Raw genomic sequence first — 27,993 nt, forward strand, 5'->3', positions numbered from 1 at the left:
TATCTAGATATATAAGCTTCTGCTTTTTCAGTGATATAGCAGTAATTAACTATTCATGGCATATCTTCCAAAATATAAACACGATGAAAGCAAAAAGAATAAAAGGAAATGTACTAATAGTGGTAATCGTCCTTTAACCAGGAAACTGAATTGAGGAAAATGCTGTTGTCATGTGATGATTTGTATTACTGTAAGATCCAAAGTTCATAGATAAGTCTTGTAGAGGGAAACCACAGCCAATGTTATGAAAATTTAGCATTATTTTAAATAGTGTTTTAATATATTTACAGCAAGATAAACCCTTACAACACAGTTTTATCCTTTTGAAAAAAAAATCACAGTTGAAAAAAGGACTTTGATAGCCAACACGTTTGAAACTAAAAAGAGTAAATTACCAGAAGAAGAAACAAGGCTTTTGGTTTGCTCTCTTTCTGAAATAAAATCCTCTGTTTCTTTCCCCCATAACAGTCTTACACTAGTTGTGACACCCGAGGTTTTATCTACTTGCTGCTCTGCCAGGGGAAAGTCTAGAAACCTTTGGGATATAAAAGTGAGATGAAATTTGTGTTGTTTAGCTTTCGGTTTAACTGTAGCCACAGGCAGGGTGCTCTGGCCAGGCTGGAGCTTCCCCCTGCCTGCAACATGGCTGGAGCACCTGCTGCCTGCGGTGCAGCGGGCCTGGCCAGGCTAGCACAGACTTCCACTCATGTCGGATGGGAGCCTGCTCCATAGACTCATAGAATCCTAGGGCTGGAAGTGACCTCAGGAAGTCATCGAGTCCAGCCCTCTGTGCAAAGCAGGACCAACCCCAATTAAATAAATCCAGCCAGCCTAGCCTAGCTGCTGGTTAACTCCTGACATTCTAAGTTTCTGTAATAAAGTTACTAATTGCAAGATACTATAGAATTTAACTGAAGGCCAAATCCTGTGATCCATGTTTATGATGGTAGTACAGGTAGAACCACCCTAGTCCAGGGCACTCAGGGCCTGACCAGGACTAGACTATGGGAGATTAATATTGTCAAGAAGTGTTATCAACACTTCCACTGCTTACTGTGATCTTAGAAGACATTTAGGGGTAAATTAGAGCTAAATGGCAGCACAGAACACAGAGCCAGGACTGGTAGCTGCAAACAAATATTATGGGACCATGGGAAACTTGACCAAACTTTAAGTCCCAGATTGACAAAGCTCTGGCTGGTCCTGCTTTGGGCAGGGGACTGGACTCAATGACCTCCTGAGGTCTCTTCCAGCCCTAGGATTCTATGATTCTATGACCACACCTATGATCAGTAGATATCCAGCTAACTAAAATCATGCCAGACCATGGATGTTGCTGACCCAGAGAGTGCGAGATTAGAGAGATTCAATCTGTGGAACTTCATACTGCAAGCAGTCCTAAGATTGCAATGATGCTGTTGATAGCAGGTTGTGCTATTCAGTATTAGAAGTAGCAGAATCTGGCCCTAAATAAGTACCATATATACTCGGACATAAGTCTGTTCATTTATAAGCCAACCCCCCAAATTTATAGAGAAAAAATGGTAAAAAGTCACTAACCTGTTTATAAGCCAACTCCAGAGTACTGCAGACTACAGGGGTCATCTAGTCTAACCTCCTGTTAATGGAATGCAGTTGAAAATGGTGAATTTCCAGTAAAAACAGGAAAGATATATTTTTCTGACATGAAATACCAGATGAAGTTCTAAATAAACTAAAGAAAAGAGAACATTTGCTATAAATCTCTAGGTTTTTAGAGTCCTTTCTGTAGCATCTTAATATGTGATCCCTATTGCATTCTATAGGTCTTTTCCATAAACACACACACATAACAGGCTGGAAATCGCAGAGACTGAGAGCTAGCCCCAGTAAGATATTTATGGTTCTAACTTCCACTGAAACCATTAGGAGTTAGGAGCAGACTACCTCTGAAGAGCTGGGTTTTAGATCCCGTCTAGCAGAGGGCTTAAATATTTGCTTAATTTTAAGCCTGTATCCCACTGAAGTTATTTACTGATGATTTGTACTACAGTAGCAGCTGACAAGCCCCAATCCAGATCATGGCTCCACTGTATTAGGCACTATACTTACATGTGGTAAAAGACTACCCATGCCGCAAATTATTGGTAATATAAACAGTTAAACAACTTAAAAAAATCCAGATCAACTCATCTGAAGAAGTAGGTTTTTCCCACAAAAGCTCATGATACTATATATTAGTTAGTCTGTAAGGCTACGTCTACACTGGCCCCTTTTCCGAAAGGGGCATGCTAATTTTCAACTTCAGAATAGGGAAATCCGCGGGGGATTTAAATATCCCCCGCGGGATTTAAATAAAGATGTCCGGCTTGGGGAAAAGCCGGAAAAAAGCATCTAGACTGGCCCGATCCTCCGGAATAAAGCCCTATTCCGGAGGATCTCTTATTCAAAGTAGGAATAAGAGATCCTCCGGAATAGGGCTTTATTCCGGAGGATCGGGCCAGTCTAGACGCTTTTTTCCGACTTTTCCCCAAGCCGGAAAAAAGCGGCGGACATCTTTATTTAAATCCCGCGGGGGATATTTAAATCACCCGCGGATTTCCCTATTCTGAATTTGAAAATTAGCATGCCCCTTTTGGAAAAGGGGCCAGTGTAGACGTAGCCTAAGGGTATGTCTACACTAGCCCCCTAGTTAGAACTAGGGAGGCTAATATAGGCATTCGAAGTTGTAAATGAAGCCCGGGATTTAAATATCCCGGACTTTAATTGCAACTTTGAATGCCTACATTAGCCTCTCTAGTTCGAACTAGGGGGCTAGTGGAGACATGCCCTACGGTGCCACAGAACTACTCATTTTTTAAAATTTGTTTTATAGTTACAGACTAACACTGCTACCCCTTTGATACAATATAGAAAAAATGGGAGGTGAGTGGGGGGGAAGTGGTGTTATTACTGCAGTTTACAGATGGGGAATGAGAAGAGAAAGTGATATGTGTAAGATTTCACAGGAAGTCTTTTGGAGAGCTGAGAAGTGAAGCCGTCTCTCCTAAGTCCAGTTCAGCACCTTCACTACAAGGTGCTCCTTCCTCCTGACGCAACTTCACTGTGGTGAATATTGAACACTTCCTGTCTGACTTGGAAGGAGATCACACTAACTGTGGTGCATGCAAGGCTGAAAGATACTGGTAGTCCCAGACTGACAAACAGACCAACGTACGACCAGCCGCACTTATGACCAACCTCCCATAAAGCGCAGCCGTAATGTACAAACAGTGATCCGCGCTTACGAACAGCACAGTCCCATTGAAATGAATGGGGTCCGACTTACAAACACATCGAGTTATGACTAAGTGGGTGGGTTCCAGGGGATTACTTGGGGGGGGGGGGGAAGGCTTGGTGCAGGGTGGCAGCAGGGATCAGCCCCCCCCCACTCACCGTGGTGGTGGGATCTGGAGCGGCCCAGCGGCCTGTTCACTCCACCCCACCCTCTCCTGGTCTGCTGTGCTTGGCTTCGCCATGGCAACGGGAAGCAGAACACACAGGCCCTAGGGCGCTCTGCTTCCCGCCAGCATGGAGAAGAGGGGCGCAGCGGGATGGGAGAGGGAACTGGGGCAGAGCAGAGCAGGCTGCTGGGCCACTCTGGCTCCCATGGCCATGATTAGTGTGGGAGAAGGGGGGCTAAGGCCCCTGTAATCCTCTGGGTTGTGTTGTTTGGGGAGGGGCGGAGTGGAGGCAAACCAGGGATGGGGTTGGGGGAAGGCGTGGAGTGAGGGTTGGGTGGGGTTGGGGCTTATGGTGGGGTAGTTTCTATGGGCCCCACACCTGGGATATGAAGAGGTGGGGGTTGCTCCAGGCCCTAGGAATGGCCCTGGCCTCAGCTGTCCTAGGAATGGCCCTGGCTTCAGCTAATGTTTCAGAAATATTCACAATTGTGCAGGTACACAAGCCTATTAGGGGATTCATAAGGTAGTGCATGGCAGAAAGGGGCAATGCCCGTGTCCTCCATTGTCTGGGCAAAATGCTGTGGACTCTGAGGTTTTACCTATATAAATCCATGGTTTTGAAGGGGTCAAACCTACACACCACAGGCTCCCATAGGTGTGGTCTGCAAATAGCTCAGCACAGCAGGGGTATGGTCAAGCAATTAATCAGAACCCAAAAAATCCATGAGAAAATGCCATGCACACCTCCAGAGTGACTTCCCCTCCATGGATGACTCCCCACCCTACCCCCTTACCCCAAGCAATGACAATAGGGTTTACAAGTTGACATCCCTGAAAGAAATTGGACACAACTTTATAACCAAAATGAAATCCATTTTGATCAAATCTGAAAATATTTTTTGGTAAAGCATTTTAATTTTTTGAGAAAAAAAGGCATTTTTTACTGAAAACTGAAAAATGCTGACAACCTTTTTTTTAAAACTGAATGTTTTGGTTTTTGGTTTCATAGTTTTAACTATGAAACTGTCCCACTCCCTCCCCACCCAGGAAATTTATGGAAGACAAAGAATTTTTCCTAAACTTCCTACAAAAAAAGTGCTGTTTTCAGCCATCTTTACTTGGAAGTCTGCAATGGCTGGCTCCCCCCCACTTTGAAGAGGCAAATGTGTGTGGTATGTGAATCCATGATGAAAAGAATTACTGCTGTTCTTGCTAGTCATAGCCCACTAACCATATGGAGAAAGTTATGACTACATGGAGCAGGGATGCTATCATATACCCAATTTTTCACTTCAGTGCAACTCTTCTGATTCCCATGCAGCAAACTGGACTATATCTATGCCACTGATGCATGCATTAAGGAAAACTGAATATATATACATTGAGAGGAGTTGGAAATTTTAGGAATTTCAATACCTGATTTGTGACACTGAAAGGTCTGCAGCTCAGCTCTCAGTGAAGAAGGCAAACAGAACACTAGCATACTGAACTAAAAATAAGCCAAAATAAGGTGGTTTTGGAATCTGCTTATGTTAACATTAAAGTTTTTTTTTTAATTTCTAAAGTTTCCCAGTTCACTTGTAAACAGGAGGATAGTCTTGTCATTAAGACATTGGACTCAAACTTAGCAAAGGGAGGGGTGTCTCTTAGTGGCTCTCACACAGTTTTCCTAAGTGAATGTGGGCAAACCACAATTTTCTAACTTGCCTGCAAATATTGGGTGCCCACAACTTTAGATATCTATGCTCCAGATCTGCAATTGCATCTGTGTAGGCAGACCCCTGCATCTATAAGGGAGTCTCACTAAATTGTACTGATTCTGTAAAGATGCCTGGATCCACTAGCAGGGATCAGCTGAGCCTCAGTTTACTTTCAATATAAATGGGCTACAAATACTTAAAGCAGAAATGGGGAAACCTATGGCCCGGGGGCTTGATGCAGCCTGCTCCTTACCTTGATTTGGCCCACAAAGCTCACTAACCCTTCTGCAGTGGGGAAAGCTAATGCTGGTGCTCTAGCCACATGAGGGAGCACAGAAGTTCAGAGTTCTAGCCAATGAGAGCGGTGGGGGCGGGGGCGATGTCTGTCAGCACAAGGCAACATCGAGTCATCTGCTCCCTTCCCCAGGAGCTGCTCCAGGTGGGCATCCCCATCCCCTGCCCCCTCCTGCATCCCTATCGTGCCTACACCCTACACTCCCACCCTTCTTCTGTACTTCCACTCCCTGCCAAATCTCCCTGTACCCAAGTTCATTCCTGCATTCCCTCTTCTGCCCACATCTTGCACTTTTAGCTTCCTCCTGCACCTACCTCCCACCCAGATCTGGCATCCCCACCGAAATCCCCAGCAGTGACTTCTCACACACTGAACCCCGGATTCCCCCACGGGACTGAATGTGCGGGGAAGCCTAACATGCTGATTGAGGCGAGTCTTTTTTCTGCTCTTCAGTTGGGGCCACTTTAATGAGGGTTTTTTTTTTGCTTCTCACTTGTGTGTGTGCCCCCTAATCTTTCTGTGGTTCAGTGGCCCCCCCAGCTCCAAAAAGAGATTCCCCACTCCTGACTTAAAGGATTGTTGTGAGACTAAATCTATTAATGTTTGCAATTGCTCATCTACTACCATGATGAGAGGCTAAATAATTATCACAATAGTCATACTTGCCTTTCTTCTGGGACTGCTGGTGGAATAAAAAATAAAAACACGGAAAGATCAAAGGACTCTGGGATCAGTGAGCAGCAAATACTTCTGCCAAAACTGAGTAAGCTTACTGAATTCATCTGAGTAAGAATTTTGGAGGTGATGGGAAATTGTAGCCATATAAATGAAAGAACATTGCAAAAGCAAATTCCTATAGTAAGAAAAGAATTCATGTATTTCTAATTTTGCATGTGTGTGTGTCTTAAGAATCACACCTGACAATCACACCTGAGAAGGGAGGAGGGGGGAGGGAGGAAGGGCACATGGGGCTATGCAGGGTCCCCTTGCGGAGAGGCCTGGCAGAGACTACTTGCAGGAGTGGATTTCTCCATGCCAGACTGGTTGTCAGCAGAGTGGTAGCTGTCTGGTGTAAGGATGTTAAAATGCGGTTAATTGACTAGTCGATTAGCGCTTCCACATTCCGCCTACGGGGCCCAGTAGGGGCTCTTGTACATTTCAAAGGAGGAATGCAGAACTCCACGTACAGCTTGGGGCCAGCGGGAAGTCACGCTGACTCCGGGCTGCATGCGGTGTACCTTCTTTGAAATGCACAAGAGTCCCCAGCGGGGGCTCTTGTGCATTTCAAAGCCATGGAGTCCGGGGACAATGGGGGACTCACAGTCCCCTGCTGACCCTGGGCTCCATGTTATGCTGTAAACCACTAGGAGCCCGGGGTCAGCTGGGGACTCCTCAGCTGACCCCGATTTCATGCAGCACTTCTTGCGTGGATCAGCTGTGTGGCAGTTGCCCAATTAAAACACCACCTCAGCATTTCAAAGGGGCAGCTGCCTGGGGTCAGCTGGGGACTCTCAACTGACCCTGGGCTCCCCATGGCATTTTCCACCCTCCAGAGGAAGCAGTGCACCCGTTACAAGGACCAGAGACCAAGTTTGGGCTTTGGAGGCCAGGGTGGCTGAACTGGAGGAGCTAAGGGAGGTAGAGAGATATGTTGATGAGACTTTCTAGGACACTGTAGTACTGTCCCACCTCTAGTCTGAGAGCCCCAGTGCTCTTAAGGAGGATGCAAGTCTCAAGTGAACAGAGCATTCAATGGGAGCAGAGGGAAACCTTCCCGTACTTGGGACTCTCCTCCCAGTGGAAGTTGCGGTATGCTCTTGCACTAAGGATACCTCTGAGGGGGAGGGAATGCCAGTTGTTAGGAAGAGGCAGGTGTTAGTAGTGGGTGATTTGATCGTTAGAAACATACATAGTTGGGTTTGTGATGACCGGGAGAACCGTATGGTCACTTGCCTGCCTGGTGCGAAGGTTGCGGATCTCTCGAGGCATCTAGATAGATTTATGTGTAGTGCTGGGGAGAAGACAGTGGTCGTGGTACATGTAGGTACCGATGACGTAGGGAAGGGTAGGAGAGATGTCCTGGAGGCCAAATTTAGGCTGCTAGGAAAGAGACTGAAATCCAGGACCTCTATGGTGGCATTCTCGGAAATGCTTCCAGTTCCACGCGCAGGGTCAGGCAGGCAGGCTGAGCTTCAGAATCTCAATGCATGGATGAGACGATGGTGTAGGGAAGAGGGGTTTGGATTTATTAGGAACTGGGGAGACTTTTGGGAGAGGGGGAGCCTATACAGGAAGGATGGGCTCTACCTAAACCAGGGTGGCACCAGACTGCTGGCACTAAACATTAAAAAGGCTGTAGAGCAGTTTTTAAACTAAGAGATGGGGGAAAGCTGATTGGTGCGGAGATGCATGTAAATCGGAGGGAGACTTCTCATAGAGGAGAATCCATTGATAGAGATTCTCTAAGCTGCAGTCAGAAAGAGAGGAGGGGAGAGGACAAACCATGGGCCAGAGCAGACATACAACCGCATACAAAGGAATCTAATGCATCAGGGAAAGGCAGACAAATAAGCAGTGGCAAATTTTTAAAGTGCTTGTACACAAATGCTAGGAGTCTGACTAATAAGATGGGTGAACTAGAGTACCTCGTATTAAATGAGGAGATTAATATAATAGGCATCACTGAAACCTGGTGGAATGAGGAAAATCTGTGGGACACAATCATACCGGGATATAAAATACAGGCAGTCCCTGGGTTACATGGATATGACTTACATCGGATCCCTACTTACAAATGGGGTGAGGCAACCCTGCACTAGCTGCTTCCCCCCCAGCAGACCAGGGAGACGCGAAGCTAGCACCCCTCCCCAGCAGACTAGGGAGACGCGGAGCGGCTTTTCTCAGCAGACACCTCAGCTTGAGAATAAAGGACTGAGGGAAGTGAGGTGTGGGAGAATAAAACTGAGCTCTGGAGAAATGTTTGGCTAGAGTTTCCCCTACAATATGTACCAGTTTCGACTTACATACAAATTCAACTTAAGAACAAACCTACAGTCCCTATCTTGTACGTAACCCAGGGACTGCCTGTATATCGAAAGGCTAGAGCAGGCCGGGTGGGTGGTGGAGAGGCACTGTATGTGAAAGATAATGTAGAATAAAATGAAATAAAAATATTAAGTGAATCAACATGTTCGATAGAATTGCTATGGATAGTAATTCCATGCTCCAATAATAAAAAATTAGCAGTAGGGATAGATTACCGACCACCTGATCAGGACAGCAATACTGACATTGAAATGCTGAGGAAGATTAGAGAGGCTACCAAAATAAAGAACTCTATAATAATGGGGAATTTTAATTACCCCCATATTGACTGGATACATGTCACCTCAGAAAGAGAAGTGGAGATAAAATTTCTCAGTAGCTTAAATGACTGCTTCTTGGAGCAGCTGGTGCAGGAACCCACAAGGGGAGAGGCAATTCTCAATTTAGTCCTGAGTGGAGCGCAGGATCAGGTCCAGGAAATAACCGTTACAGGACCGCTTGGGAATAGTGACCATAATATAATAACATTCAACATTCCTGTGGTGGGAAGAACACCTCAGCAGTCCAGCACCCTGGCATTTAATTTCAAAAAGGGAAATTACACAAAAATGAGGAGGTTAGTTAAACAGAAATTAAAAGGCACAGTGACTAGAGCCAAATTCCTGAAGGCTGCATGGAAACTTTTTAAAGACACCATAATAGAGGCCCAACTTAAATGTATACTCCAAATTAAAAAACATAGCAAGAGACCTAAAAAAGAGTCACCATGGCTTAACCACCATGTAAAAGAAGCAGTGAAGGACAAAAGGGTATCTTTTAAGAAGTGGAAGTCCAATCCTAGTGAGATAAATAGAAAGGAACATAAACACTGTCAAATCAAGTGTAAAAATGTCATAAGAAAAGCAAAAAAAGATTTTGAGGAACAGCTAGCTAGAAACTCAAAAAGAAATAACAAAATGTTTTTAAGTACATTAGAAGCAGGAAGCCTGCTAAAAATCCTGTGGGTCCCCTAGATGATCGAGCAATAAAAGGAACAATCAAGGACGATATAGCCATTGTGGAGAAACTAAATGATTTCTTTGCGTCAGTCTTCATGGCTGAGGACGTTAGGGATATTCCCAAATCTGCACCGTCCTTTGTGGGTGATGAATCTGAGGAACTGTCCCCGATTGAAGTGTCATTAGAGGAGGTTTTGGAACAAATAGAAAAACGTAATGTTAACAAATCTCTGGGACCGGATGGCATTCATCCAAGGGTTCTAAAAGAACTCAAATGGGAAATTGCTGAGCTATTATCTGTGGTTTGCAACCTACCGTATTTTCCGGCGTATAGGGCGACTGGGTGTATAAGACGACCCCCTATCTTTTTAATTAAAAGATAGGGTTTCATCTTATACTCCAGCGCCCCTCCGCCTCCTTTGCTCCCGGTGTCCCTGGTCTGCTGGAGATGGTCCCCAGCAGACCAGAGGCACCGGGAGCAAAGCCGCCAGGAGCGCCTGGGCTGCCCCCCCCCCCGCCGGAGCCCCTCCGCGGCTTTGAAAGCCTCGGGGGAAGCCGGCGGGGGGGGGGGCATCCCAGGCGCGCATGGGCTGCCCCCCCGCCGGAGCCCCTCCGCGGCTTTGAAAGCCTCGGGGGAAGCCGGCGGCGGGGCATCCCAGGCGCGCATGGGCTGCGCCCCCGCCGGAGCCCCTCCGCGGCTTTGAAAGCCTCGGGGGAAGCCGGCGGCGGGGCATCCCAGGCGCGCATGGGCTGCCCCCCCGCCGGAGCCCCTCGGCGGCTTTGAAAGCCTCGGGGGAAGCCGGTGGCGGGGCATCCCAGGCGCGCATGGGCTGCCCCCCCGCCGGAGCCCCTCCGCGGCTTTGAAAGCCTCGGGGGAAGCCGGCGGCGGGGCATCCCAGGCGCGCATGGGCTGCCCCCCCGCCGGAGCCCCTCCGCGCCGCCGCGGAGGGGCTCCGGCGGGGGGGCAGCCCATGCGCGCCTGGGATGCCCCGCCGCCGGCTTCCCCCGAGGCTTTCAAAGCCGCGGAGGGGCTCCGGCGGGGGGGCAGCCCATGCGCGCCTGGGATGCCCCGCCGCCGGCTTCCCCCAAGGCTTTCAAAGCCGCGGAGGGGCTCCGGCGGCGGGGCATCCGGCGTACAAGACGACCCCCGATTTTGGGGGGATGTTTTTTAACATCAGAGGTCGTCTTGTACGCCGGAATATACGGTATCCCTTAAATTGGCTTCTGTACCTAATGACTGGAAGGTAGCCAACGTGACACCAACATTTAAAAAGGGCTCTAGAGGCAATCCGGGCAATTACAGACCTGTAAGTCTAACTTCAGTACCGGGCAAAGTAGTCGAAACAATAGTAAAGAATAAAATTGTGAAGCATGTAGAAGAACATAATTTGTTGGACAAAAGTCACCATGGTTTCTGTAAAGGGAAATCCTGTCTTACTAATCTATTAGAGTTCTTTGAAGGGGTTAACAAACATGCGGACAAGGGCGATCCAGTAGATATAGTATACTTAGATTTTCAGAAAGCCTTTGACAAGGTCCCTCACCAAAGGCTCTTCTGTAAATTACATGGCCAGGGGATAAGAGGGAAGGTCCTTTCTTGGATTGAGAACTGGTTAAAAGACAGGAAACAAAGGGTAGGAATAAATGGTAAATTTTCAGAATGGAGAGGGGTAACTAGTGGCGTCCTCCAAGGGTCAGTCCTGGGACCAATCCTTTTCAACTTATTCAGAAATGATCTGGAGATAGGGGTAAGCAGTGAGGTGGTAAAGTTTGCAGATGATACCAAACTATTTTGGTAACAGGAAACTTGGAAATGGCGGAGATGCTCAATGACTTCTTTGTTTCGGTCTTCACCGAGAAGTCTGGAGGTGTGCCTAACGTAGTGAATACAAGCAACGAGAGGGTAAGTTTAGAAGATAGGATACACAAAGAACACGTTAAAAATCACTTAGGAAGTTAGATGTCAGCAAGTCACCAGGTCCTGATGAAATGCATCCCAGGATACTCAAGGAGCTGATAGAGGAGGTATCTGAGCCTTTAGCTATGATCTTTGAAAAATCATGGCAGACAGGGGAGATTCCAGAAGACTGGAAAAGGGCAAATATTGTGCCCATCTATAAAAAGGGGAATAAGAACAACCCAGGAAACTACAGACCGGTCAGTTTAACGTCTGTCCCAGGGAGCAGGTAATTAAGGAAATCATATGCAAACACTTGGAAGGTAATAAAGTGATAGGGAATAGCCAGCATGGATTTGTGAAGAACAAGTCATGCCAAACGAATCTGATAGCTTTCTTTGATAAGATAACGAGCCTTGTGGATAAGGGCGAAGCGGTGGATGTCATATACCTAGACTTTAGTAAGGCATTTGATACGGTCTCGCATGATATTCTTATTGATAAACTAGGCAAATATAACTTAGATAGGGCCACGATAAGGTGGGTTCATAATTGGCTGGATAACCGTAGTCAGAGAGTTGTTGTTAACGGTGCTAAATCCTGCTGGAAAGGGATAACAGGTGGAGTTCCGCAAGGGTCTGTTTTGGGACCCGTACTGTTCAATATCTTCATCAATGATGTAGATATTGGGATAGTGAGTACACTTATTAAGTTTGCAGATGATACCAAACTGGGTGGGGTTGCAACTTCTTTGGAGGATAGGGACATAATTCAAAATGACCTTAGCAAGTTAGAGAAATGGTCAGAGGTAAAGAGGATGAAGTTTAATAAAGAGAAATGCAAAGTGCTCCACTTAGGAAGGAACAATCAGTTCCATACATACAAGATGGTAAGCGACTGTCTAGGAAGGAGCATGGCGGAAAGGGATCTAGGGGTCATAGTGGACCAGAAGTTGAATATGAGTCAACAGTGTGATGCTGTTGCAAAAAAAGCAAATATGATTCTAGGTTGTATCAACAGGTGTGTTCTAAGCAAAACTCGTGAAGTCATTCTGCCGCTCTACTCTGCACTAGTTAGGCCTCAGCTGGAGTACTGTGTCCAGTTCTGGGCGCCACATTTCAAGAAAGATGTGGAGAAATTGGAAAGGGTACAGAGAAGAGCGACAAGAATGATTAAAGGTCTAGAGAACATGACCTATGAAGCCAGGCTTCATGAACTGGGCTTGTTTAGTTTGGAAAAAAGAAGATTAAGGGGGGACATGATAGCGGTTTTCAAATATCTAAAAGGGTGTCACAAGGAGGAAGGAGAAAATTTGTTCCTCTTGGTTTCTGAGGACAGGACAAGGAGTAATGGGCTTAAAGTACAGCAAGGGAGGTTTAGATTGGACATTAGGAAAAAATTCCTAACTGTCAGGGTAGTCAAATATTGGAAAAAATTGCCAAGGGAGGTGGTGGAATCTCCCTCTCTGGAGATATTTAAGAACAGGTTAGATAGACATCTGTCAGGGATGGTGTAGACGGAGCTTGGTCCTGCCTTGAGGGCAGGGGGCTGGACTCGATGACCTCTCGAGGTCCCTTCCAGTCCTATGATTCTATGATTCTATTTAGGATAGTCAAGACAGAAGCAGACTGTGAGGGACTCCAAGGGTGTGTCTAAACTACATGTCTCCGTCGATGGAGGCATGTAGATTAGACAGATCGGCAGAGGGAAATGAAGCCGCGATTAAAATAATCGCAGCTTCATTTAAATTTAAATGGCTTCCCCGCTCTGCCGATCAGCTGTTTGTCGGCAGATCGGGGCAGTCTGCACGCGCTGCGCCGACAAAGAAGCCTTTCCTGATCGGCACAGGTATGCCTCGTGAAACCAGGTTTATCTGTGCCGATTAAGAAAGGCTTCTTTGTCGGCACGGTGCGTCCAGACTGCCCCGATCTGCCGACAAACAGCTGATCGGCAGAGCGGGGCAGCCATTTAAATTTAAATGAAGCCGCGATTATTTTAATCGTGGCTTCATTTCCCTCTGCCGATCTGTCTAATCTACATGCCTCCGTCGATGGAGGCATGTAGTTTAGACACACCCCAAGATCTCACCAAACTGAGTGATTGGGCAACAAAATGGCAAATGAAATTTAATGTGGATAAGTGTAAAGTAATGTGCATCGGGAAAAATAACCCCAACTATACGTACAGTATGATGGGGGCTAATTTGGCTACGACAAATCAGGAAAGAGATCTTAGCGTTATCGTGGACAGTTCTCTGATAACTTCAACACAGTGTGCAGTGGTGGTCAAAAAGGCAAATAGGATGCTAGGAATTATTAAGAAAGGGATAGAAAATAAGACCCAGAATATCTTACTGCCCCTGTATAAAACTATGGTACACCCACATCTTGAATACTGTATACAGATGTGGTCTCCTCACCTCAAAAAAGATATTTTGGCCTTGGAAAGGGTTCAGAAAAGGGCAACTAAAATGATTAGGGGTTTGGAATGGGTCCCATATGAGGAGAGGTTAAAACGACTGGGACTTTTCAGTTTAGAAAAGAGGAGACTGAGGGGGGATATGATAGAGGTCTATAAAATCATGAGTGGTGTGGAGAGGGCCGATAAAGAAAAGTTAGTTATTAGTTCCCTAAATAGAAGAACTAGAGGACACCAAATGAAATTAATGGGTAGCAGGTTTAAAACTAATAAAAGAAAGTTCTTCTTCACACAGCATGTAGTCAACCTGTGGAACTCCTTGCCAGAGGAGGCTGTGAAGGCGAGGACTATAACAGAGTTTAAAGTGAAGCTAGATAATTTCATGGAGGTTAGGTCCATAAAAGGCAATTAGCCAGGAGACAAAAAGGTGTCCTTGGCCTCTGTTTGTCAGAGGCTAGAGAGGGATGGCAGGAGACAAATCGCTGATCATTGTCTTCGGTCCACCCTCTCTGGGGCACCTGGTGCTGGCCACTGTCGGCAGACAGGATACTGGGCTATATGGACCTTTGGTCTGACCCAGTATGGCCGTTCTTATGTTCTTATGAATTTCTGAAAAGGTTTTTAATTATCTCAATAGGAAACTATGGCTATGTCTACACTGCACTGTAGTTTGAAATAAGATACGCAATTTGAGCTACACAAATTGCGTATCTTATTTTGATCTTGTTTTGAAATAGCTTATTTTAATGTTGTCTATACAGTGCCAAATTTTGAAATAACCCGCTATTCTGAAACTCTCCTTACTCCTCGTTTAATAAGGTTTACAGGGACGTTGGAATAGCAATCCCGAAATAGCATTGCAACGTATATGTAGCCTACTTTGGGTCTTTGTCTCTTCAGTAATTTGAATATATCAAGAGTTTGTGTTTGCAATGGTTTCAATACTTGAACAGCTAGAATGTTGAGTCTTCTGCACAGTTTCTTACTAGCACAGGAACAAATATTTTTGCACAGTATGTTTTGTAGTACCATTGACAAATTCAGCAAGTAATAAGTTCATAGATCATAGAATCATAGGACTGGAAGGGACCTCGAGAGGTCATCGAGTCCAGCCCCCCGCCCTCAAGGCAGGACCAAGCTCTGTCTACACCATCCTGACAGATGTCTATCTAACCTGGTGACTTGCTGACATCTAACTTTCCTAAGTGATTTTTAACTTGTTCTTTGTGTATCCTATCTTCTAAACTTACCCTCTCTTTGCTTGTATTCACTACGTTAGGCACACCTCCAGACTTCTCGGTGAAGACCGAAACAAAGAAGTCATTGAGCATCTCCGCCATTTCCAAGTTTCCTGTTACCAAAATAGTTTGGTATCATCTGCAAACTTTACCACCTCACTGCTTACCCCTATCTCCAGATCATTTCTGAATAAGTTGAAAAGGATTGGTCCCAGGACTGACCCTTGGAGGACGCCACTAGTTACCCCTCTCCATTCTGAAAATTTATTCCTACCCTTTGTTGCTCACTGTTTTTACTCCCAGGCCTTTTAAGGGAGTGAGAGAGGAGGTATTGTGTTTTATTACTACTATTAACACTTTCAGATATTTGTATAACTAGGGCTCGCCGAACGGCGGCGAGCCCCACTTGCCAGTCACGCTGTCCGGCGATCTGCGCATGCGCAGATCGTTCTGTGCATATGCAGATCGCCCGAACCTGGTTCTTCGGGGTTACAATCTACTTGCCACAGGCGAGTAGATTGTATTATTTGTCGAGCCCTGTGTGTAACACTCAAAAGTGTGCTAGGAGCTTTACAAACACATTAAAAACATATTTCTGAACAGAAGCACTTAAAAAACAACAAATAGTCTGGTAGCACTTTAAAGACTAACAAAACACGTAGATGGTATCATGCGCCCTTGTGGGCACAGTCCATTTCTTCAGATGACCGGAGGACATAGAACATTCCGGTCATCTGAAGAAATGGGCTGTGATGTCCTCCAGTCATCTGAAGAAGTGGGTTGTGCCAACGAAAGCTCATGATACCATCTACATGTTTTGTTAGTTTTTAAAGTGCAATCAGACGATTTTTGTTGTTTTTTAAGTTTATCCTTGAGGGTACGTCTACACTACAACATTAATTCGAACTAACTTAGTTCGAATTAGTTAATTCGAACTAAGCTAATTCGAACTAACATATCTAGAACTAAAAACTAGTTCGAATTAGCATTTTGCTAATTCGAACTAGCGCGTCCACACTGATTGGACGCAGGGGCGCATTTAAGGGCAGCTGAAACCGGTTCTGGCAGGGCATCAGGTCAGTAGTTGCTTTGTGTGGCTGCTGTCAGAGGCTATCTGAGGCTCGTGCTTAAAGGGACCCCCCCTGGACAGCCGGTTCTCAGATTTTCCTGCTTGCTTGCCAACCTCGCCGAGGGACAGCAAAGCGTTGGTCTCTGTGCCTGTCTGTGTCGGTGCTTCCCTTCGGGGACGCAGCCGCAGGTGGCAACATGGAGCCAGAGCTCGCCCTGTACCTTCTGGTGCACTTTCTGGACTTGCTGCTGCAAGCCTGCCACCAATGGCTCGAGGCTGCCTGGCACCACCTGGTACACGTCAGCCCCCTGCCTCTCCACCTGGCTGCCCTGGGGGCCGTGGAGCAGCCACGGCGGTGCCCCGGCACCGGCGTGCCCCGCCGCGTCTGGCGTCTGGACACCAGCAGCGACTGGTGGGACCGCATCATCCTGGAGTGCTGGGAAGACCGACAGTGGACCCAGAACTTCAGGATGAGGAGGGACACCTTCCTGGAGCTCTGCGAGTGGCTCGCCCCTGCTCTGCGCAGAAGGGACACTTGCATGAGGCCTGCCATCCCCCTCCAGAAGCGGGTGGCTATCGCCCTCTGGAAGCTCTCCACACCGGACAGCTACTGATCTGTCAGGAACCAGTTCGGCGTGGGGAGATCCACCGTCGGGGTGGTGCTCATGCAGGTACAGCACTCGTCGGCCACTGCGCCGGGGAGGAGGGGGGGCTGCAAGGAGGGGATGGGCCGCCCCAGGGACAAAGGGGGGGCGGGAGGAGGCGAAAGTGCCCCACACCGGAGGGGTCGGTCTTTCCCGGCCGTATTACACGCCGCCAGTGGGGTTGCTTCTGGGAGTGGGGCGCGGGGCACTGCCAGGGCACGAACGCTCCCAGCCATCCGGGCGCCCCACTGATTGGCGCTGTGCTGTGTCTCTCCGCAGGTGGTCAAGGCCATCAACTGGGTGCTGCTCCGCAGGGTGGTCCGCCTCACCGACCCGGACGCTGTCATCCGGAGATTCGGCGCCCTCGGCTTCCCCAACTGCGGGGGGGCCATCGACGGGACGCACATCCCCATCCGTGCCCCGGAACACCAGGTGTCCCGTTACGTGAACCGCAAGGGGTACTTCTCCATCCTCCTGCAGGCCGTGTGTGACCACCGGGGACAGTTCACGGACATTAATGTGGGCTGGTCCGGCAAAGCACACAACGCCCGGGTGTACTGCAACTCCTCCGTGTGCCAGCGGCTGCAGGCCGGGACCTTCTTCCCCGACCGCCATATCAGGGTCGGGGATGTGGACATGCCCATGTGCCTGGTGGGGGATGCCGCCTACCCACTGCAGCCGTGGCTGATGAAGCCCTACACGGGGCACCTCACTCCCTCCCGCCAGGCCTTCAATGCCAGGCTGACCAGGGCCCGCATCGTGGTGGAGGGGGCCTTCGGGCGACTGAAAGCCCGCTTTCGATGCCTCCTCACCCATCTGGACCTGGCCGAGCACAACATCCTTCCCGTGGTGGCAGCATGTTGTGTGCTCCACAATTTGTGTGAGAGAAAGGGGGAGGCTTTCCTGCCAGCCTGGACGGCTGAGGCTGACCGCATGGCTGGCTACTACAGTCAGCCCCACACTGCCGCCGTCCGGGAAGCCCAGCGGGGGGCCGTCCGGATCCAGGAAGCCCTGCGGGAGAGCTTCCTGGTGGAGGAGGAGGAGGACTGACCTCTCCCTTGCATGCCCCACTGGGGCCTTCTTCCACCCTACCCCCTCCCCTTTCCCTTCCCTATCTACTGTCAAATAAAGACACCTGTTTTTCAAACAAAAATGTCTGTTTATTTCACATAACTGGGGTGGGGGGAGGGAGGAATGAGGGTGGGAGAGGGGAGGGGAAACCTGGGACGAGGGAGCTGGAAGGGGAGGGAAGGGAGGAAGGGAAAGGAAAGCTCAGGGGTGGGGGTCCGTCTGCCTCTCCTGTCTCGCAACGCTGCGGGTCCGGGGGCGTAGGTGGGGAATGGTTGTGGAGGGTGGGGCAGGAAGAATGGGGGGTGTGGACGAAGCAGGAGCAAGAGCAGGGGGAGCAGGAGGAGCGGGAGCAGGGGGAGTAGGAGCAAGAGCAGGGGGAGCAGGAGGAGCGGGAGCAGGGGGAGCAGGAGCAAGAGCAGGGGGAGCAGGAGGAATTGGGAAGCGGTCGAGTAGGCTCTGGAAGTGGCCTCTGAGGGCACGGCCCTGCTCCTCCAGTGCCTCCAAGCTCCTCCGGCGCAGCCGAAGGTCCTCCTGGACCCAGTGCTCCTGGATGCGGAGCTGTTGCTCCATGAACCGGAGGTGCCGCCGCTGGTACTCCTCCTGGTTCCTGGCTCTCCTGCTGGCCCGGGCGCAGGCGGCTGCTGCAGGCGGGGTGGTGGGCCCTGCAGGCCCAGGTGCTGCTGCTGTGGTGAAACAAGACCAGCGGTCAATTACCCCAGGGGCCCAGGTGTGTGAAACCCAGCTCCCCTCTGCAAGGCCAGGGCCTCTGCAGGATCCCCAGCTGCTGCTCCGTGGTGGGCAAGGCCCTGGCACATGGTCCCTGGGCTCCCTCTCGCCCCAGCCCCCCGTACACATAAGGGGAGCATGATGGTACTAACATGTGGACGCCTCCCCGGCCTCGGACGACACAGGTGAGCGGCTCTGTGGGGTACCTCGGGGGTCCCTGGTCCTGGGCAGGCTGCCGGCAGGCTCCTGGCTCTTGGAGCCCTCCTCCACCTCCTCCTCCTCCGTCTCTGGGAGCAGTCCCTCTGCCCCAGGGTCTATCACGTCCCGGGGGGCAGAGACGGCATGAGCCCCCAGGAGGCGGTCCAGAGCCAAAAACTGGGGGCACGCCTCCGGGTCAGCCCCTGGCAGGCAGGCCCGGGAGTAGGACTGTCGCAGGTCCTTTACTTTCCAGTGCACCTTCTCCCGGCTGCGCTGGTGGCCCCTGGCGGCCAGGCTGGCAGCCATGCGGCCGTAGACGGCCGCGTTCCTGTGGCTAGTGCGGAGATCGTGGACATTGGAGGCTTCCCCCCAAACCTCGATGAGGTCCACGATCTCCGCACTAGACCACGCGGGCGCCCGCCTCTTGCGGCCCCGGGCAGGGTCCTGGGAGCCGCCAGGCTGGTCCCGGGAAGAGGGGGAGGGCTGGTTGTCATCGGATGGCTGGCTCATGGGTGTCAGGTGCAGGGTGTGCTGGCACGGGTGCTGGCAGCCTAGCAACTGGCACAAACTGTGTAGCCAGCCCGTGGCCCTTTAAGGGCTCCGGGGCCGGGAGGGGGGCAGTAGAGTTTGCCTGGTGTTGGCCAGAGTGGCCACCAGGGCAAGCTGGGAAGGGCTAGCCTCCCACTAGTTCGAATTAAGGGTCTACACAGCCCTTAATTTGAACTAGCAAGTTCGAACTAGGCTTAATCCTCGTGGAATGAGGATTACCTAGTTCGAACTAAGCGCTCCGTTAGTTCGAACTAAATTCGAATTAACGGAGCGCTAGTGTAGCGCCTATGAAAGTTAGTTCGAACTAACGTCCGTTAGTTCGAACTAACTTTGTAGTGTAGACATACCCGTACAGACTAACTTGGCTACCTCTCCGAAGCTTAAAAATTGAAGGACAGTTAACAGGGAAATGAATGGAAGAAGATATGTGACATTTTTATTTATTTGTACAGTGGATTTGTATCAAGTAACAATGGAGTTGAGTTCAGCAATGCAGTTCACTGCAGACCTCAAGTTGGAGATGAACTATAATAAATCAATAGCCAAATCTCATTTGTCTTATGTATGAAGGGAATATCCTTGCAAGTAATAGGACCAATCATGTGAGTAAAGCGTGCTGATTTGGCTCCAAGAACAGCTATTTAGAACTTTAAGTAAATTTATGCTAGTGACCAGACATTTTCATGGCTTTCGCAGACACAGACTTCTGGATATGTATCTGATTTGAAATAAAAGAAGGACACTGAAGTGGTTTTGGACATCCTAGACAGAACAATCCTAGTCAGAGGATTAAGCTCCAGAGAAACCTGTGGCTCTGAAGTATGTGAACTTGCCTTTCTATGCATATCATATGTCTTTTTAATTCCTTGTGTGGGGAGAAGCCCAACACTTTTAGTTTTAGAAGGCCAAGGTAATTTCCCTATCAAGAGGAAGTGGGGAGAAAGCGGCCTCTTTTGTACCATTTTTTTTCTCTTCCCCTTACTCTAGGGAATAGGGCGGCTCTGCAGAGACCCAGAGATGAGGGTAGCTGCTCTAGAATGGCACTAGCTAAGGTAATCAGAAAAAAATTACTTTAAACTATCTTCTCTGGCCTCCTTTCCTTTATTCTAAAGTTTTATTTTTTTTACTGCAATTTTCAAAGAATTTTGGGACCACACATGTACATATGTAAATAATTCAATTATAATGGTCTTGGAGTTAAATTACAAACATGGAAATGTTTTATTTTACCATCACTAAAACTTTGTAGCTCTTCTGGCTTGTTCTATATATTAAGGTTTGTACTGAGCGGATAAGTGTAGTTAAGAGACTGTAGTTGGTTGTGACTCACTGAAGTGGTGCCTCCTGCTGGACTCATTGGGAATTTGTCTTCAGCCTCAGAACACCTTCTGCTGGCCTGTGTCTCACCCTCAGTTACCCATATTCTTCTGCTCTGATTCAGGCCCAGTGTCCCTCCTAGCCCATGGTGCCCTTTCCCTCATGCTACTTTCTCAAAGCAGTGCCCCTGCACTCTGGGGTCCTCCCTGGGAACCCCAATACATTATATTTACCCTGACTCAGTGACCCACTGCAAGTTGTTTTCTAGCCCCTGCCTCAGGGAAAACTGCAGTCTTACCATTGGCAAGGGCATGTGAAACTTCTGCCTCATTACCTTCTGGCCTTGAGAGCAAGACTTTAGCCTGGGAGTTTGCCTGGACAGAGCTCCCCAGCTCTGCCTGCCCTTTCCTGGCCCTGCTCTGTCTCAGGACCCTCTCTAGATTACCCAAGAAGATAGAGCTGGAGCAAAAGTGTGCGTCTGAGCTTTAGCAGCCCCTATTTACTGCCCCACCTAGGCCCTCATTGGTTGCTATCTACCTCAGCTGCTTGCTCCACAGTTCCAGCCCTCTCCCAGGGCTGGGTTTAACCATGGTTTCACCTGGAGTTGATGACCACCTCATTACACTTCCCTTCCCTCCAAAATCACCACTCCTGGGAGTAGAGGAGTCTGAGCCTGCACCAGTTGTCCCTCCAGGGATGTGTCTCCTCTTCTTTCATCTGACCACACAGATGTATATTTTCCTCCACCATAGCCTTGTATTACCTGACTGTCGGGGGGCTCGCCCCTGTCTTGGGGTTGCCACCCCCATCCGGGGCCTAACTCGGCCCGTCTGGGCCTAGCCCTCAAAGTACACTGCCCCTCTCGTAGGGGAAATACGGCCCACCGGCCTAGTCCCAAAGTACAATGCCCCTGTGCTAGGGGAAATACGGCCTCCCGGCCTAGTCCTCAGTTTGCAGGCCCGGAGGCCTAGTTCACAGTTTGCAGTTTGTTACCCTGCTCCCACGTGTCAGGGTCTCAGGCAGCAGGGGTAGGGGGGTCCGGGCCCTCCCTCTCCACCGGACCCCGACCCAGGGCCCTAGTAGTTTCGGGTGGTTCCCACCACCGGCTCGGCGGGGGCTCCTCCCCGCAACGCCCCGAGCCCTCAGGGGCTTCTCCAGCTCCCTGCCCTGGGCCGCTTCCTACCCCCTGCTCGCAGCCGGCCGCGGTCCCACCTGTCGGCGCCGGTCGATGGGCTGTAGTGGTCCTCCCCCTGGCAGCTGCAGAGTTGGCGGGGTCCGTTCCAGCACTCGGGTCGCGGGTGGTCGGTCGGCGGCTCCGGCGTTGGGGCCGAGCCCGGCAGAGGCCCGGCAGCAGCACGCTCAGCTCCCCCGGCGACTCCCTCTCTGGCCAGTGGTCGCTAGCTCCTGCTCGGGTCGCAGTCTGCCCTTTCTGAGCAGGCCAGCAGCCTTTTATACCTTGGCTCCCTTTGGAGCATGCCCAGTAGGGCTGTGTGGGTGGGGCCCTCTCCGCCCCCGGCCCCAGGTGGTTTCCCTGGGCTTGAGTGCGGGGCGGGGCCGCCCCGTCACACCCCCCCCCCTTAAGTGGGTACCTATCCTCTCGCCCGTTCCCGTCTCTTCTTCCCCCCCTCTGGAAAGGAAATCAGCATTCGTGTGCGCCTTCCCTGGGCGATGGGTTATACTGAAATTGTACGGCTGTAAAGATAGATACCACCGCATTAAACGGGGGTTCGTCTCTTTCATGCTATTTAACCATTTCAGGGGGGCATGGTCTGTCACCACCTGAAACGTGTTGCCCAATAAATAATATCTTAGGGCGTCTACAGCCCACTTTATTGCCAGTGCCTCCTTTTCTATGGTAGCGTAGTTCTGTTCTCGTGGGAAGAGCTTGCGGCTCAAATATACCATCGGGTGCTCCCCTCCCTCTGCCTGTTGGGACAGCACTGCCCCCAAGCCTCTTTCTGATGCATCCGTTTGCAGTAGGAAGGGCTTTGAAAAATCTGGGTGGAACAGGACCGGGGCTTTAGTAAGCTGGTCCTTCAGTGTCCTGAAAGCCACCTCACAGTCCGCTGACCATTGTACCTTGTTCGGCTGGGTACTTTTCGTGAGGTCAGATAGAGGGGCTGCAATGTCCGCAAAACCGGGGATAAACCGGCGGTAGTACCCCGCAAGCCCCAAGAACTGGCGTACCTGCTTTTTGGTTGCGGGTGTCTTGCACTCCTGCACGGCTTTCACTTTGTCCACCAGCGGTCGTACTGTCCCTTGCCCGACCGTGTACCCCAAGTAGGTTACTTCCCGGCGTCCCAGCTGGCATTTTCGCGGGTTGGCTGTGAGGCCGGCCTCCTTCAGGGACTTCAATACGGCTTCTAAATGCTGCAGATGGGCCGTCCACGTTGGGCTATAGATCACCACGTCATCTATATATGCGGCTGCGTAGGCGTGATGGGGCTGTAACAATCGGTCCATTAATCGTTGGAACGTGGCCGCTGCCCCATGCAGTCCGAATGGCATGGTCACGAATTGAAACAGGCCCCATGGTGTAGGGAAGGCCGTCTTCTCCTTAGAGGCTGGTGTCAGTGGGATCTGCCAATACCCTTTCGTCATGTCCAGGATGGAGAAGTATTCCGCTTGGCCGAGCCGTTCCAAGAGCTCCTCGGTTCGGGGCATCGGGTAGGCATCGAACCGCGAGATGGCATTCACTTTTCGAAAATCGATGCAAAATCGCGTCGTGCCGTCTGGCTTCGGGACTAGAACTATGGGACTCTTCCACTCACTATGAGATTCCTCCACCACTCCCATCTCTAGCATGGTCTGGAGTTCCCGCTGGACTGTTCCCCACATCTTCCTAGGGAGGGGCCTGTGTTGGTCTCGCACCTTATGGCCTGGCCGGGTAGCGATGTGGTGATGCGTGGTGCGGACGCGGCCGGGTCGAGTGGAGAAAAACGGCTCGAACCTCTGGGCCACTCGCTGTAATTCTCCCCGCTGTACTGGACTCAACTCGGGGCCCATCATTACCTGAGCCTCCCCCTGGAGGTCCTCTACGGCTGGCCCGAGCTCTGGATCCGGGGGATATGGGGTGACCAGTAGTCCTTCGGCGGTCTTCCACTCCTTCAAGAGGTTGATGTGGTATAATCGTACCTCTCTCCTCCTCCCCGGCAGCCTCACTTCGTAGTCCACCGTCCCTATTCGCCGGACCACCTCGAACGGGCCTTGCCATCGGGCCAATAGCTTGGACTCTCGAGAGGGCAGCAGGACGAGGACGTGGTCCCCCGGTTCAAAGGAGCGGAGTTTGGCCCCTCGGTTGTAATAGCGGGCTTGGACCTCCTGCGCCTGTAGGAGGTTAGCCCTGGCAAATTCCCCTACCTTCCGCAGGCGTTCCCGCAGCTGTAAGATATAGGGTACTGTCCCTTGGACACGCGATTCTTGTTCTTCCCAACTTTCTCGTAAAAGGTCGAGTATTCCCCTCGGCTGTCGCCCATATAGGAGCTCGAATGGGGAGAAACCCGTTGACGCCTGGGGGACCTCCCGAATGGCAAATAACAAGGCTGGTAGGAGCTTGTCCCAGTGTCGAGGGTCCTCAGCCACGAACTTACGCAGCATAGTCTTTAGCGTTTGGTTAAAACGCTCCACCAGGCCGTCTGTCTGGGGATGGTAAACCGTCGTCCTCAGAGGGTGGATGTTCAGTAGCCGCGATAGTTCTGCCATCAGCCGGGACGACACATTGGTCCCCTGGTCGGTCAGGATCTCCTTCGGTATCCCTACTCGAGCAAACAGTTTAAAAAGTTCTTCGGCAAGAGTGCGGGCGGTGGTATTACGTAGGGGAACCGCTTCTGGGTAACGGGTGGCATAGTCCACCACCACCATGATGTATTGACAGCCTGAGCTGGCCTTTTCTAGGGGTCCCACCAGGTCCAACCCGATCCTTTCAAAGGGGACCCCTATCACGGGCAGGGCCACCAGGGGGGCTTTCGGCACCCCCTTTCTACTGGTGAGTTGGCACTCGGGGCAGGTTTCACAGAAGGCCCTCACGGCGTGGTGTATGCCCTGCCAAAAAAACCTCATCCCTATCCGTTGCAGGGTCTTTTCTCGCCCGAGGTGGCCAGCCCAAGGCAGCCGGTGCGCCAGCCGGAGTACGGCGTTCCTAAACCTGTGGGGGACCAGGAGCTGCCAGATGTCTTCCCCCATCTGGGGTTCCCGGACCACCCTATATAGCCGATCTGCCTTCACACAGAACCGAGGGCCTTGGGGCTTACGGGGATCTTGGCTGGTCCCCTCCCCTGGGTCCTGTACCTGCTCCCAAGCTCGACTCAGGGTCTGGTCTTCCCTTTGCTCTCTCATAAAGTCGCCCTCTACTTCTAGGGTTTCGACTTCCTCCTCCCAGGCGGGGTGGTCTCCCTGGTTCGGTGGCAAGCCCGCCGCTGTTCCTGGGTTCGGCCTCTCCTCCCCCCTTAGACTCTTGCCTTGGGCGGCTTCCTCCAGGTCGTGTGGGGAGGTGCCCCGCCCTGGCACTGACTGCTGGCCCCACTCCCGCAACACCCGGCCTAGGCCTCTCCAATCGCGGCCTAATATCACGGGGTAGGCGAGCGTCGGGACCAACCCCACGCTATAGACCCCCACCTCCTGGCCATCATCTAGCCGCACCCATGCTGTCGGGTACGCCCGTACGTCCCCGTGTACGCACAGCAACCGGATGGGGCCCCCGGCTGGCTCTGGCTCAGATATTAGGTCGGCCCTAACTAGGGTCTGGCTGCACCCTGAGTCCACCAGTGCCACCGTGGGGTTCCCTTCTACTCTAAGTCTCACCACCATTTTAGCAGGGTCCGTTGGCCCCCTACCAGGCTCGGCAATCGGCGCTTGCCCAAAGGGGCAGACCCCGGGGGGCACCGCCCTTCCCTGGGCCCCCAACTGGCTCGCGACCTCCCGCTCCCATCGGTCCTGTCGCTCTTGTAGGCCTGCCAACTGCCTCCGCAGTTCGGTCAGGTCCCCTTCATACCGCTGTCGCCAGGTCAGCAACCCCGGTTTCTGTCCCCGGGGTTCTCGCGGCCCGCATCTACCAATCCCCTTTGCCAGCCCCTCTGTCCAGGGGCGGGGTCGCGTGCCCACATTCTCCACCATGTGTCGGGGGGCTCGCCCCTGTCTTGGGGTTGCCACCCCCATCCGGGGCCTAACTCGGCCTGTCTGGGCCTAGCCCTCAAAGTACACTGCCCCTCTCGTAGGGGAAATACGGCCCACCGGCCTAGTCCCAAAGTACAATGCCCCTGTGCTAGGGGAAATACGGCCTCCCGGCCTAGTCCTCAGTTTGCAGGCCCGGAGGCCTAGTTCCCAGTTTGCAGGCCTGGAGGCCTAGTTCCCAGTTTGCAGGCCCGGAGGCCTAGTTCACAGTTTGCAGTTTGTTACCCTGCTCCCACGTGTCAGGGTCTCAGGCAGCAGGGGTAGGGGGGTCCGGGCCCTCCCTCTCTACCGGACCCCGACCCAGGGCCCTAGTAGTTTCGGGTGGTTCCCACCACCGGCTCGGCGGGGGCTCCTCCCCGCAACGCCCCGAGCCCTCAGGGGCTTCTCCAGCTCCCTGCCCTGGGCCGCTTCCTACCCCCTGCTCGCAGCCGGCCGCGGTCCCACCTGTCGGCGCCGGTCGATGGGCTGTAGTGGTCCTCCCCCTGGCAGCTGCAGAGTTGGCGGGGTCCGTTCCAGCACTCGGGTCGCGGGTGGTCGGTCGGCGGCTCCGGCGTTGGGGCCGAGCCCGGCAGAGGCCCGGCAGCAGCACGCTCAGCTCCCCCGGCGACTCCCTCTCTGGCCAGTGGTCGCTAGCTCCTGCTCGGGTCGCAGTCTGCCCTTTCTGAGCAGGCCAGCAGCCTTTTATACCTTGGCTCCCTTTGGAGCATGCCCAGTAGGGCTGTGTGGGTGGGGCCCTCTCCGCCCCCGGCCCCAGGTGGTTTCCCTGGGCTTGAGTGCGGGGCGGGGCCGCCCCGTCACACTGACCATGTCTGTCCCATCCACCTCCACCTTGCAGTGGCCCTTTTCTGCTGCCTCCAGCTGTAACCCAGCTGTTTCTGCATGCAACCCAGACTGCTCTGGTTCCTCCACCTTCAGGGTCTGGGTCCACACAGTACCCTGCTCCACCACTGCGATGTTTGTCCCTATTTCGTGCTGGGACCTCTGTTATAGTCCCACTCTTGGGCAGGCCTATCACCATCACCATGGCATCGACCCTGCTGGTTGGTGATGATCTTGGGTTCTTAGACACTCCTGCCCCTCATCCCTTCTGGGGACAATGCCTCTTAATATGTCCCCACACATGGCACAAGAAGCAGACCACTTGCTTCTTTCTTGCCTTGGGCCTCCTTTGCTCCTTCTTGGGTTCAACCTTCTTTAGACCACCCTGCGTTGCACCTCATGGGTGAGAACAACCCCTCTATAGATGCCCCTGCTGCCCACAGGCCTAAGATGTCTGCACCGCCTTGACTTTCTGCTCTCATGGGGTTCTCATAGAGCTTTGTGCCTTTCCCCAGTTTGGATGTGGCTTTCCGCCCTCATCCCAATAGTGGCAAGTCCTCCATAAATGTCCATGGCCACTGAAAGTGTAGCAAACTTTATCTCCTGGCTCCTCCCTCTGCCCTCACCGGCTATTCCAATACTCCTTCTGTAGGAGTCTTACCAAGGCCCACTGCTCTGTGACCAGCTACCCAATTATTCCTGAATGGCCCACTGGTTCTCCCCATATTCCTTCAGCAGGCTCTCCATCCTTTCCAGTTGCTGGCGAGTCCCCTTTAGCTGGTGCTCTGACAAGGGAGTCCAGCCAGGGATTGCACATGAGCCCTCAACAAAGAAGACCTCTGCATACCTGGGATCCATTGTCCCCACCATCCCCAATTCAGTCTCTGTTAGCACAGTTTTCCCAATCTGTACCAGTCCCTTAGACCACAAGTGCCCACATTCTCCACCACATGTAACAGGTTGTGACTCACCATCATGGCACCTCCTGCTGGTCTATTTGGGAATTAACTCTTCAGCCTCAGAGTGCCTTCTGCTGGCCAGTGTGTCACCCTCAGTTACCCATATTCTTCCACTCTGGTTGAGGCCCAGTGTCCCTCTCAGCCCCTGGTGCTCTTTCCCTCATGGTTCTGTCCCACAATAGTGCCCCTACACTCTGGGGTCATCTCCAGGAATCCCAATTCCCTATATCTCTCCTGCCTCATTGACCCACTGCCAGTTGACATCTAGCCCCTGGCTCAGAGGCATAAAGTAGTCTGAAATGACCACTCATCATTGGCAAGGGGGGGCGGGGCAGGGAGTGGAAATGATGCCTTATTCTGTTCTGCCCGCTTCCCTGTTACCTTAGTGCCCCTCAGCCCATGGGAGCAAGACCTCAGCCTCAGAGTTTGCCTGGTCAGAGCTCCCCAGTTCTGCCTGCC

At 51.5% G+C, this 27,993-nt stretch overlaps 1 protein-coding gene across 5 annotated transcripts in view; it reads left to right on the plus strand.

Moving 5' to 3' along the window:
- The window catches only part of LOC102447257 (beta-1,3-galactosyltransferase 5-like), a 47,509-nt gene that overhangs the window by 13,916 nt on the left and 5,600 nt on the right, over positions 1-27,993 (plus strand). For 3 of the 5 annotated variants that reach the window (XM_075912070.1, XM_014573280.3, XM_014573279.3), the window contains 2 exons: positions 19,967-20,089; positions 20,258-20,322. The gene's annotated coding sequence lies outside the window, so the exon portion shown is untranslated. Of the gene's footprint in view, positions 1-17,970; positions 20,090-20,257; positions 20,323-27,993 lie in introns of those variants that run through there. The other 2 variants (XM_014573281.3, XM_075912073.1) reach the window with 2 other exon arrangements.

Source organism: Pelodiscus sinensis, chromosome 1 (assembly GCF_049634645.1).
Source record: "Pelodiscus sinensis isolate JC-2024 chromosome 1, ASM4963464v1, whole genome shotgun sequence".
Taxonomy (NCBI): Eukaryota; Metazoa; Chordata; order Testudines; family Trionychidae; genus Pelodiscus; species Pelodiscus sinensis.